Below are 13936 nucleotides of genomic sequence, written 5' to 3'. Positions count from 1 at the left end.
ACTGTCTACCAGTCTCTGACATCGACTGGGAGAAATTTTTGCCCACTCCTCCATGCAGAATTCTTTCAGCTGTGCGATGTTTGAGGGGTTTCTTGCATGCACAGCTCGTTTCAAATCCCCTCCACAACATCTCAATGGGATTTAGATCCGGGTTTTGACTTGGCCATTCCAGAACCCTCCATTTCTTTCTTTTCAGCCATTCCTTGGTGGATTTACTGGTATGTTTAGGGTCATTGTCATGTTGCAAGGTCCACCTTCGGGTGAGTTTCAACTTCTCCGACAGATGGCCTCACATTATCCTCAAGCACCCTCTGATACAATGAAGAATTCATAGTGGATTCTATGATGGTGAGCTGCCCAGGCCCTGATGCAGCAAAGCTGCCCCAAACCATAATATTTCCACCACCATGCTTTACAGTTGGTATCAGGTTCTTGTGATCAAATGCTGTCTTTGGTTTTCGCCAAACATGTCTTCTGGTACTGTGGCCAAATAGCTCTACCTTTGACTCATTTGTCCAGAGCACATTGTTCCAGAAGTGCTGGTCTTTGCCTCGGTGTTCATTGGCAAACTTTAGTCTTGCCCTGATGTTCTTTCTGGACAGCAAAGGTTTCCTCCTGGCACACCTCCCATGTAGATCAAATTTGTGCAGCCTCTTTCTAATGGTAGACTCATGCACTTAGACATCAACAGTGGCAAGAGCTACCTGTAGGTCCCGTGATGACATTCTGGGGTTCTTAGAGACTTCTTTCAGCATCTTGCGGTCTGCTCTCGGGCTGAACTTGCTGGGGTGGCCTAGCCTGAACAAGTTCGCAGTTGTTTGGAATCTTCTCCACTTGTAGATGATCTTCCGAACAGTCGAATGATTGATTTCAAATTGTTTGGAGATCTTTTTAAATCCCTTCCCAGACTCCTAGGCATCTATAACCTTCCTTCTGAAGGCCTCAGAGAGCTATTTTGATCTAGGCATGGTGACGCCGCACACTTCAACAACAAAGAGCAAACCAAATTAAATGTCTGAGTTTTAAATAAGACAGGTTCCTCCAAGATCCTCTCTGACAATGTTCTAATCATTTGCACCTGTGCTGGTGCACCTGATTCTAATTTTAGGTATTTGAAGTAGTGATAAATGTAGGGGTGTACTTACTTTTTCCACATGCGTAATTTGCATTTATGTTTATTTAAATTATACAACGGACTACAAAATGTAAATGTTTCATGATATTTGTTATATTATATCACCTTTATCTTTCAATATTGTTGAAATGAAGATCAAATAGCTGTGTGTTGAAATATGTTGAGAAAGTCAAAACTTTACATGGGGTGTACTTACTTTTTTACGTGACTGTATACACTGACCAAACTGCATATTCCTTCTACCTTCAGTCATATGTTAAACCTGGCTACTGTTACAGCCAAAGCTTCGCCTAATGTTAGAAACACTGGGTAAATGCCTCATTTGCATGGTGGGGCAGGGAGGGCGGGAGAGTGGGGTGACTGGTGAGGATATGGGTGGGAACATATTTAAGTCATGAAAAGACTACGACCAAAAATGTTGCTCGGATAGCCCTACCAGATGGTGGGAATCTTTGGGGCCATTAAGTAGTGTAGTAGTAGTAGTAGTAGTAGTAGTAGTAGTAGTAGTACATAAACTTACATGTGTATACAATGTGCTGCCTGTTTTGTTTTTCTGCACAGAGATATAGAAAAGGTAAATATTGTTGTTGGAACGACTCCCATGGGTTAATGAATGCTTTGCATAGTGCAGTTATTTCCTTAATGATTGTTTTAGAATAAGTGTAATGTAATTAATTGTGATGTTAGATATGCATTGCTATAACGTGTAGCTGGACGTCCGTCTCCCTGCCATCTTGTTTGTGTCTAATCACCGCCATTCCTTGCAACCCATTTAATGTCCTTCCTTCTGTAATCTGTTTAAATGTTTTCTTTTTAAAGTGTTCGCAAAACATTGCAGTGCGAGGCTGGCAGGAAAACCAACCAGAGCCATCAAAAGGCGCCTGGTTTACCCCAGACGGCTCGTGGTTTTACCGTTAAAGCTCGTGGTAAAACCAATGTCGAGCTGCGCTTCTCTTTGAGTGTTTGGGGGTTGGACAGTAGCATGGTGGGAGGCGTAAGGTAGGGAAAGTCCTTGGGAATCTGAGGAGTTCGCCCGAGTGATTCGGTTTAGGAGTAGGTGGGTCTGTCCTGAGTTGTACTTGCTCGACCTCGTCCTCCGTGCAGCAAAGAGAGCAATGAGGTGGGGAGATTAGACGTAGCTTCCCGTGATGCCCCCACCAAGACCGAGATATGTCTCTCTACCGCTCACGCGACGGCATGGACGTGTGACAAGACCATGGACCGACGTGCAGAAGTGTTGCAAGGACAAGTTGTGCTCTGCAGAACACAGCTTACAGGTATTCCATTTTGTCCTGTGAGCCTCTAATGTTGTCTTCTGTGGCGTGCATGAAGGCCTTATGAGCTCGTTTGATAATATCTCCCATTTATACGCTTGGTTTGTTCATCGGCTCAAACTGGATTTTATTATTTTTACCTGCGCCACCGAAGGTGGACCGATGTTATGTTTTCAGCCCTGTCTGTTTGTTTGTCTGTGAACAGGATATCTCAAAAAGTTGTTGACTGATTTGGACGAATTTTAGTGGAGAGATAAAGTGTGTGACAAAGACGAAATAATTAGATTTTGGTAAAGATCCGGATCCTGATCCAGATACGAGAATTTTTTAAAGTGATTTTTTTTTGACCATTGAGAGATGCGACCAAAATTATATATAGAATGATATTTTTAAAACTTGTGGACGACTTGTAACAAAACTTGGTGGACGAGTTTGTTTGGTGACAAGAACAAGCCAATTATATTTTGGTTCAGGTGCAAATCCAGATCCGGCCTATCAGTGGGATACAAAACGTAAACTGTTGAGCCTGGCGGAGGTATGTGCTCTACCGAATGATGTTCTAGTTATTGTGTTTTATTTTAAATATACACCACCCTTGGTCTCTTGGTCTTTGGGCAGCGTGACCGGTGGTGGTCTCATTAGTCTATATAAGACGGACAGTTGGCTCAGCGATTCGCGCTTGCATAGCAGGAGTCCCTCGCTTGGCTCATATCAGATATGGTTTGCAGCGCTAGTGAACGATGCCCTGGTGCCTCAGATGCCCCGCAAGAAGATAGTGGCCCATGACATTCGGTCATCAAATACCATTGGATTCCGTCAAATACTGGTCAGGTGGCGTTAAAATAGCCTTTGGAGTGCGATTCAAACCTCGGTCCGGGCCCAAGTCAAACAGAACCACCTTTGAACCACCTTTAGAGGCAATTTTTCCCCGCAGAGCAGGGGTTGGCCTTTTTCGGGCACCGTGGTCCCCTTTTTGAAGCAATGTTTTATGGCTGGATGCCCTTCCTGCCGCCTCTTGCGACACACAAGGAATTACCAGTGAACTGGTACTCAATTTGCCGACCTCGGAAGGATGACAGGCTGAGTCAACCCCCCTAGCGTTAATTCAGCGATCGACCGGGATTCGAACCCAGGATCCTAGGATCCCAAGTTGGCTACTTAACCGCTAAGCCAACACCAGGCTGCCCAAGTCAAACAGCTATAAGAATATCTTTATCATTGATTATTGATCGAAGGTGACAGACTTAAGATCTTTTTTGGCTATTTTCTTGAGTGGAAGAGTTGTGATATTATCAATCAAAGCTTGTTTCTGCAATCATTCCATTTATACTGATTGTAACGTTTATGTTGCTGACAGGAGTTCTGGTCAGGAGTGTCGAGAAGGGGGATCAGGGGAGGTCGCTACCTCGGGGTCCGTTGAGAGGCCCAAGCTTCTCCTGTAAATTTTTTAAACAGTACAGTGAAACCCCTCATCGGCTCATCCTCAATTCCTCATCGTTACATTTAAACCCAGAAGATGATTTTGCTTTCTTGCCGGAAACAAAACAACATTTACTGCTGTTAATGGTAGTTTCAAACTTTACAGAAAATGATTATTAACCAGAAAAGTGCGTTACAAAGAAAATGATTATTAACCAGAAAAGTGCGTTACAAAGAAAATTATTAACCGTCTTCTCATGTAGTTTTTGCCAATCTTATGGAGAAATAGCATTCAACAGTCGAGGGTGCGAATTGACTCGATCGGTCCAAACGTCCCGCTATTGGTTCATGAGTTATGAAGTGACCACTATATTCGTCATGTGTGTGCGTCTGTCTGTGTGTGTCTCTGTCTGTCCGCAGCATAACTACCCAATAATATCATCTGATCTTAATGAAACTTGGGTGGGAGGTTGATATCATGACCTAGTTGTGTCCTGCCTAGAGTGGGCGTATGGCACCCATTGTGGGCGGAGCCACGCCCGAAAAAGATGTCTTTTTAGTGGGTCATCGAGTTGAAGCTACATCTTCTCCGAGAGGTTTGGTGGAATCTGACAGGGGCTTCGGTATTTGGTTAGGCCAATGTCATGTGTGTAGCCCCACGGAGCTCGATTTTTCATTCCCCCTCCCCCCAAGGTCAAGGTCACAAGGTCACGAAATTTAGAAAAGTCGTTTTTTGCTGGTTTTATTACATTGTTCGCTTCCTGATAGGGTGAAATGTCGTACATGATCTTATATTATCACATACATCATGAAATACAAGTTTTCCAACAAATTTCAGAATCCTCGACCTTTGTTTGACCTTTGAAGGTCACAAAGGTCAAATTTTCAAAGTTGTCGGAATCAAACCGAATTTTCGGTATTGTGTAGCTAACTAGTCTCATAACTGATTATACATTCCTATTTATATATTTTCAATGTCGGTTTTGACCTTTGTCATTGAATACCGCTCGCTCGTGAACCATCGTCGTCTCCTGACTTGTCTCCTTTATTTTCGATCATATGGCTACATAAAAGTGACGATTTGTTTTTCTCGGGAAAATATTCAGGTAAATGACACGGGTAAATAATAATTTTGTCCTTGTGTGCATTTTATTATATACTGTTTCCGGCCATTTAGTTAGGCAGTTAAGAGGAAGCATCGTTCATTTTTTCAGAAAAGCACCAAATTTGGCACAGATGTAGTATAGACCTATACAATTGTTTTCCTGAGGGACGCCCAAAAATTCAGAAAATTCAAAAAATCCAAAAAAATGTCCTGGATGCCGTGAAAAAGGGGACAAAACGGGTATTGATTCGAACTGTAGATTCTGATATTATGGTCTTGGCAATAGCACACTACTTTACCTATCAGTCACACGGTGTGGAGGAACTCTGGATTGCCATTCGCACTGGTAAAAGCTACCGCTACCTTGCCATCCATAAAATTTCCACCGGCCTTGGCCGCAGGAAGTCCGAGTCTTTGCCATTATTTCATGCCTTCACTGGCTGCGACACAGTGTCATTTTCTGCCCAAATTGGGAAAAAGACAGCCTGGAAGGCTTGGGAGGCATACCCCCAGCATCACGCAGACCTTTCATGCTCTGGCTTATAGGCCATCTGTGGACGCTATTACTATGGAACTACAGAGCATAGAAAGATATGTTGCCATCCTCTATGACCGGACTACCGAGATAAAGACAGTCAATGACATGCGCCGACACTTGTTCACGAAGAAGGCAAGAACAATTGATCACATTCCCCCAACAGCAGACGCCTTTGAACAACACCTAAAACGTGCATGTTTTCAGGCTGGACACGTATGGAGTCAGGCACTTGTGCCCTACCCAGAACTTCCATCACCAGCTGATTGGGGCTGGATGAAAACAGGGACTTCTTGGACACCAATTTGGACCACAATACCACTGATACAGGAGGCATGTTCAGAGCTTACAAGTTGCCATTGTAAGTCGGCCTGTAAAGGCAACTGTAAATGCTCCAGGGCAAATCTGCCCTGCACATCACTGTGTGACTGCGATGGACAGTGCTTGTAGTACTACGCGTCTGTGCGAGAGCCTCCACCTTTCAAGTGCCCACAATATTTTAAGTTAAAACTGCAACTGTGTGTAACTTTGATTAATTAATACCATTCCATTGTTATCAGAGACCAATAAAACAATGTGTATCACTTGGAATTGAAATCTTACCTAAAATACTATGAGAGATTCAAGGAAAATGGAAACACCATGGCGGCCATCTTGAAATTAAAGATGATGGATGCCAATCTTTATGCAATTGATCCCATTGGATTCAGAGACCATGAAAACATGGGGTAAGACACTGGAACTGTGGTGTTGTCGCTCATAGTATAGAAGTTATTGAGGGAAATAGGTCACAGAGGGCGGTCATGTTGAAATTCAATATGGCGGCCACCAGGGGTTCTAAATTTTTGGGCGCCCCTCAGGAAAACAATTGTATAGGTCCATACTACATCTGTGCCAAATTTGGTGCTTTCCTGAAAAAATGAACGATACGCCCTATTTTTCGGTCTTAACTGCCGAAGTAGCTTGTCTGGAGCAATCCATGACGCTTTGGACAATTGGACCGCACTGTATGTTCCGTACTCTGCAACACGTACGAGGTGCACCAACTTCAACTTGTATAATCGATTTGTTGATACTTTATTTATTTACTTTTCAACACTTGTACTGTGAGCTAAAAAGGCTGCTGTGATTTTGCTTTATTTATGAGCTCGTTGCTACTTTAATTTAGGATCTTCATGAAATAAAGTTCCTTAAAAAGTTATAAAAAGAGAGAAAGGTTGGGGGTGTGGGCCCCGAGGTTATTTGCCTCGGGGCCCGTGCTAACTCTCCTTGCATCTGGCTCCGGTTATCAAGATAATCTATACTGATGCCTTCGAGAGAGTGTCAATTGGACTCGTGGAACTGTCGAGACCTGGCTCTCATGTCATACATGGAGCATAGTATAATGGCCTCTTCTCAGAGGATCGGACAAGATTGTGAATATGTCGATGTTTAGTACTGCTTAACTGCACACATATGTCGCAGAGATGCCTCACATGATGTCATACTGCAGTACATGATCCCCCTTCTTCTCATCCCATTTTTGACGTTTGTTGCGGTAAAATCATTTTGAGCGAATATTCGTTAAGGAATGTTCTTCTTTCGTGTTTGCGTATAAAATGAAGATGGTAAAAGCAAAGAAAAGCTTTTTCCATCTTCTTGTGTTGTCGGGAAAATAGTTTCTCATACTTGTTGATGTGACCTGAAGTTTAACACTCCCATGATATACGTGCTTGTTTGTTTGAAATACTTGTGTAATAGTACTTCAAAAAAAAAACAGTATTGAATTGCCAAACAGGTGGTGACTCATAGCCAGGCAAATGTCACTGATAAACACAACAGGATGAGAAAAACATCCTTCTGCACTCCCATAGCACTGCTCTTTACCTCTTTACCATTCACAAGAGAATCTGGCTTTAACAAACAACCTCTAAAACGAGTCTTCCACAAAATACTCTATCGTTGTACTATTTTGTGATTTCGTTTGGCACAATAGCAGTTACCAATACTCCTACAATTAATTAGTTAATATTAGACAACTTTGAACAGCAAGCACAACATGATAGTATGTTGATAGTATGTATGTACGCGGCGCTCAACATCCTCAACAAGCACAACAACAACAACCTCCCGTTCTAAATTGGTAACGTGGGTGAGCAAGAGTGGATTAAACAAAGTTTGGGCTGTCATAGGGCAGACTGCCTTCCAGTACAAGGGGATTATTCTCTCCACAAACGTACACCTTCAACCCAGAAAAATTAGAAGTCCCGGTCATAAACCTTCAAGTGTCTAGGAACGGAACGTTGGTGTGCGGATCATTACATCCGCTCAGCTGGGACTATGGGGGGTTGGTAGGTGCACATTTGCCTTGCTGTTCAGGTACTTGTCGGTCGTCTGCGTTTTTCCTCATCCGAGGAGTTCTGTGAACCTTTAAGTCGATGTGGGGTCACAGGTATTGTCCAGGTGGGTACCTTGTAACAATGAAACCGCTTTAGAAGGACAACGGCAATGGAGAGTGCCAGAAATAAAACTGGGCCTTCTGACACTGCAAGAATTCTCACAACAACTCTTGGATAATTTTCTTCGCCATGGGATTTTTGTTGCAATTCTTGACCCTTCCGATCTCTATTGATAGTCAGCGATGTCAGAGGAGATCATCGTTTAACAGGGCCCTGAACGCTGGAGCAGGATCATTTTGAATGACTGCAGTGGGGGACCCTCCAGGGGTCTGAGCTTGATGCACAAGTGAAGCAAAACAATTCGTACATCCTCTTAACGTTCATTGTCCAGCAGGCAAGCATAGGTGGAGAACGTACCTTTTTCTCCCTTATGCCTTATGGCAAGGATGAATTGATTTTCGTTCCATAACACATTTGCCACAAAGAACATGTCTACAGTTTCCAGTCGGTCTTCGATTAACTGAGCAATAACACGGTGAGGGACTTTCTACAGTTAGGCACAGCGATGGCATCCGGCGGTAACGTGCTCAATCGCTTTGTCCATGTCGAACGCATAAAAAATATCCATGTGGTACAAACTTGAGCTGATGACAAGATGGGTGGTCCATTTGGATACGATTGGCAGTTAGGACACCGCCTAACACTTGGCGTGGCACAACAATGCGTTCATGAATAGGAGTGGAGGGATTGTGGTGGAGAGCGACTAAGAGGCCATCTTTGGCGATGGTTGTAGAATTGGGATTTTTTTGACGTCGTTTATATTGGTTATAATCAGGTTCACTGTGTCTTTTCGTTCAAATTTTTTGGAGATTAGCAAAACTATACATTTTTGGAATATTCAGAGCATGAGGAATCCAAAAATTAATGTTTACATTTGCGGAGACACCTTTGCGAAAATGACACTCAGGACACTGATGAAGATCTGTTTTTACATATTCCTGAACGGTATAGACCTCGTAGATCCTGTGTATAGGACTTATAGTTCAATCTGATACTACCTATAACTTCCTATAACAACCTATAACTTGAAAGGACTTGCAATATCATGTATTATGTAATACAGTTATATCACAAATATAAAGACAATGGTTTTCAATTACCTTTGTTTGTTGCTTTTCTATAATCCTGAGCACTATTTGGAGGCCTTTATTGGATTCCTTGACCCAGAAAACATAGGATTAGCATATTTAATTAAGTTTCTAGGTTGACTAGAAGCCGAGATAGCGCAAAATATGTATTTTATGGCGGCCATTTTGGAAATCCAAAATGACGGCCATGCAGGTGTCTGTGCAGATGCCAACATTGATTTTCTGATTCTCCATGCTCTGATGATTCCAAAAATGTACAGGTTTGCTAATCCCAAAATTTTGAACGAAATTAAATTTAACATAGTGAACCTGATTAGACTCTTGGAAGGATGAGTGTCTTGTTGAATTTGAACGTGGGTGCAGCGTAGGTCTGAGCACTTGGGCTGGAGAGCTCATCAGGCTGACCGGTTCGTAAAGGGTAGCCTGACATCGCTGGCAAGTATGTCTGTGATTGAGTATCGTCAGATGACCGAGTCCTCCACTCACTCAGCTCGGAATAGATTGGAGGCACCCTTGTACCCTATAATTTTTGGGTCGAGAACACCTTCGTTTTCAAGAGGTAGGGAATGAAACTCACCTTTCAAAGCTTTGGGATATTTGTCGTCTGAGTCATGCCAGATAGCATCAGAGTGGCGCAATAGCTTATTTTTCGTCGGACGTGGTATGTCTGGTGTCACCACTGACTCATAACGGGGCACGGATGGGATGAATACCCTGGGAAAACCTGACAGAGGTGTTTGTGATTTTTTTTTTTAATGACAGAGGGTCGTTGGTCATCTTAGGAATCTTGCCTGACACGCTGGTAAACAAGCCCAGGGGAGGGGAGCAACTTATTACAAAAATATTGCTGTGTCTGAACAACACTTTCGCTCTTTAATAATGCTTGACAATAAAAACGCGTTGTTCTACACTGTCCGACGCCATGACTGTAACTGAAGAGGTAGGGGGGAAACCAGCAACATCCCATAAACTTCAAACTCTGAAGTTGACAGTGTTGCCATTTCTTCCACTCTACATCAAACTGTTCAAAGATTATAACTAAACAAAAATGTAGTGTCGACTTTGAAAGACCCTGTATATACAGTACTGTACAAGAGTTTTAGCTATTCCTTTGATATTTATACTTTAGGGTAAATTCATCAAATTATCAGTGATAACAGATGTGTGTTTATTATTATTGATGTGTGTTTATTAGCAGCATTTATAAATGTGCGTGAAACAAACTGCTTAAGTAAATAACGAGAACTGTGTCATCTTATAGTATCAGTCAATACTTTGTATGTCCGCCCTTTACTTTATTGAGTGCCATCACTGTTTTACCTGTGCTTCATGTATACGTCTGAAGCACTCCAAGAGGAATATTGTGCCAAATATCCTGCAGTACATTCCACAGTTATGTAAGGTTAGTTGGGTCCCTCTTGTTTTTTTTCTGTTTCCAGGTAATCCCATGTTGCCTCGATGGGACTCGTATCCAGACTCTGGGGTGGCATTATAACAATTGGAGCACACCAGCTGTAGCCCTTTTTTTCTCAAAAGTATGGGATATGTTTACATTATGAACTAGAACATCACTCGGTGGAGAGCATGCCTCTGCCAAGCTGAACAGTTTACGTTTTGTATCCCACTGGTAGGCCAGATCTGGATCTGACATGAACCAAAATCGAATCGGCTTGTTCTTTTCACCTACCCAACTCATCCACCAAGTTTTGTCGTAAGTCACCCACAACTTTTTGAAATATCATGTTATTTATCGTTTTTTCCCCTATCTCCTAATGTTGAAGAATCTGTCGAAACATTAAAAACTCTCTTTCCCGGATCTGGATTTGGATCTTCACCAAAATCGAATCGATTATTTTTGTCACACACCCAACCTGTCCACCAAACGACGAGTAGGTGAACTTGTCGGAGATCAGACCATTGAGGACTCCGTTTCTAGATTTCAGATTGGGGTTCTTCAAAGTGTATGACGAGGTGATCCAGAAAATTATTGAACAGTTTGAAGACTTCAGAAAGACAGCGGCACATTTTGCAGCCCTGATGCCACTTCAAGGGCAGAGGTGTAGAAGGTAAAGTGAAACAACTGCGCAAACAGTATGAAAGCATCATTGATGCTGACCAACTCCTGGGAGAATACAAAAACTTTCGAACACTGTGCCAGCAAGGGGATTATACCAACAGTAGTGAAACAACAACTACACAAGGCATCTTGAAATTCATAATCAAGAACACACGAGAGTGCACTTATGCCAATCCAACAAGGCTGTTTCGCATTGTAGGGACACTTCCAATTTCCTCAGCTCCAGCTGATCGATCATTCAGCAAGGTCAAACTGATGAAGAATCATCTTTGCTCCACAATGACTGGAGAACGGCTTTCTGTCCTGGTATTGCTCAGCATAAAAAAGGATCTTGTATCAAGAGTGGAATACTCATCGGTGATTGACAGCTTTCCCAGACACGCAAAAGGTGCAAAGATTTCACGTCAAGGTCGGTTCAAAGTTGAATTTGTATATACTGTATAAATAATGCAATATAATACATCTTTAGATTGTTTAGACATAGAAACATAGAAAATGTACATATATATAGCAAAATGAGTGTACTCATTCCATAACGGTTTTAAATTTGCACTATGTATGGTTCATGGTGGAGAACAATAATGGCAATACAGTACTTGTCCAAATGAACATGGATATATGCCTCCCTGCTAAGATGTATTATTTGGCAGGACTTGCCCCCCTTGATGCCGTGTGTGTGTGTGTGTGTGTGTGTGTGTGTGTGTGTGTGTGTGTGTGTGTGTGTATATGTATATATATAGGAGCGTAAGCTGGATCCCTGCATCCTTGGTACGACTCCTCAGCACCATCACCATCACTGTGTGTGTTACGGAATGAGGTGTTTTACCGCGGCTGGAGTGCAAATCCTGCCACCAACCTCCTTGAGAAAGGACCCAGTATCCTGGTACTCATTTGCACCGATCTCAGGGGGATGACGGGCTGAGTCAACCCCACCTGGTATTAATTCAACAGCTGAACGGGATTCGAACTCAGGACCTTAGGACCTCAAACCCGCCACCCTAACCATTAGGCCAACACCAGGTATATGCCTTGTATAGAGCAGCTTAATAGGTCCTTCCACGGCATGGCATTCTAATTACAAAAGAATGAACAAAAAGAATGATAACATTGTAACAAAGTATATACGAGTATTAATTAATACTAATATGGCCAAGGAAAATAAATGATTCGTTTCTTGTCCCCGCCTGCTTCCTTTTCGACAGCCGCCTCCTTTTTTTGATGTTTACGATTTGGTTTCAAGATCATAAAAAATACAACACCAACAACTGATTCCTCCCCCATCCAAAACCTTGATCTATTCTACCCCCGCTAATTTCGGTCCCCTTGTGTTTTATACCTTCCCCCCCCCCCCCTTCCCATGCCTCCTGCCCCTGCCCCCAAGCCCTCTCCCTCCCACACTTCTCCCTGCTCTCAAATGTTGTGGTTGTGTGCTTCCCCTTCTCTCCCCATCTTGTCTTCCGCTCCCTCTTTTTGTATATTTTGTTTGTCTGGTTGATTTGTTTGTGAAATAAATGTTAGTTCTTTCACGAGCCTCGATTCAGTATACAAAAAAAAAAAAAAAAAAAAAATTCACCAAAGTACATTGGTGGGTTGTTATTTTTCCTCGTCATTATCAGATTTACGAACATTTTTGTGCGCTTTTTGTTCTTTAATTTTTGTCATGGGAGTCTGGAACCGTGGCTAAGGCTAACCCCCGTTCTAGCAGGGAAAATGGCCTTAAAATGCATGTTGGTGTTGTTGTGTTTGAGTCTGGAACCCAGACCAATTTTTTTTGCGGTCCCCATAGGCCCAGCGCTCACACACATTAAATAGATCTCATCTGTAAGTCCGTTTGCTGATGCTCACACACGCTCAATGAATGCGATTTTCGAGACTTGTACATATACTTGTACATGTACGTAGCATGTACAGTTAAGGTAGCTAGCTAGGAAGCTCTAGAAATAGTGTGTAGATTAATGATCTCAAGACTGAAATTTCTCGTTAGCTTTAATTGAGCTACTGATGAAGTACAGTCGTCCTTGGTCTCAAAATGGTCTGCATTTGTGTTTGCATGCAGAAGGCTGACAGAAAGTTTTGAAGTCATGTACACTTGCATGGTGTTCGACGGAATCCAGACTCTGGGGGATATTTTCAACCAATTTGCAAATGCAGAGTTCGACCAGGGATCACCCTGTGGAGTGATTAATTAATTAATTAAGAATACAAAACTAGAATATCTTGGATGGATAAGTGTCCACCCCCCTTATGATAGCAACTGCAAATTAGCTCAAGTGTAACCAATCACCTTCAAAATCACACACCAAGGTAATTGGCCTCCACCTGTGTTAAATTGTAGCGATTCAGATTATTTCAGAATAAAATCAGCTGTTCCTGTAGGTTTTCTCTGCTGGGTAGTGCTTTTCACAGCAAAGACTCAACCATGAGCACCAAGGAGCTTTCAAAAGACTTCCGGGATAAAGTTGTGGAAAGGCACAAATCAGGGGATGGGTATAAAAATATTTCAAAGGCCTTCAATATCCCTTGGAGCACAGTCAAGCCAATCATTGAGAAGTGGAAGGCATATGGTACCACCAAGACCCTGCCTAGATCATGCAGTCCCTCCAAAGTGGATGATCAAGCAAGGAGGAAACTGATCAGAGAGGCCACCGAGAGGCCAATGGCAACTTAGAAAAAGCTACAGGCCTTTATGGCAAAGTCTGCTCACTGTGCATGTGACAACAATATCCCAAGCACTCCACATGTCTGGTCTGTATGGTAGGGTAGCAAGAAGGAAGGCATTACTCAAAAAAGCCCACCTTGATTCACGTTTGAGGTATGCAAAAAAACCACTCCGTTAATTCTGAAGCCATGTAGCAAAAGGTTTTG

At 42.6% G+C, this 13936-nt stretch overlaps 1 long non-coding RNA gene across 2 annotated transcripts; it reads left to right on the top strand.

Moving 5' to 3' along the window:
- Positions 1-2024: 2024 nt before the first annotated feature.
- LOC137420894 (uncharacterized) lies at positions 2025-12250 on the top strand. 2 transcript variants are annotated; one of them, XR_013622458.1, is made up of 3 exons: positions 2025-2412; positions 10626-11480; positions 11812-12250. It is a non-coding gene; the product is annotated as an uncharacterized LOC137420894 (long non-coding RNA). The 2 variants fall into 2 exon arrangements; XR_010983214.2 differs by lacking the exon at positions 2025-2412 and having other exon boundaries at positions 8989-11480.
- The last annotated feature ends 1686 nt before the right edge of the window (positions 12251-13936 follow it).

This window comes from Myxine glutinosa, chromosome 2 (genome assembly GCF_964187855.1).
Source record: "Myxine glutinosa chromosome 2, kmMyxGlut1.1, whole genome shotgun sequence".
NCBI classification, from domain to species: Eukaryota; Metazoa; Chordata; class Myxini; order Myxiniformes; family Myxinidae; genus Myxine; species Myxine glutinosa.
This window is presented reverse-complemented; position numbering and strand designations above follow the sequence as displayed.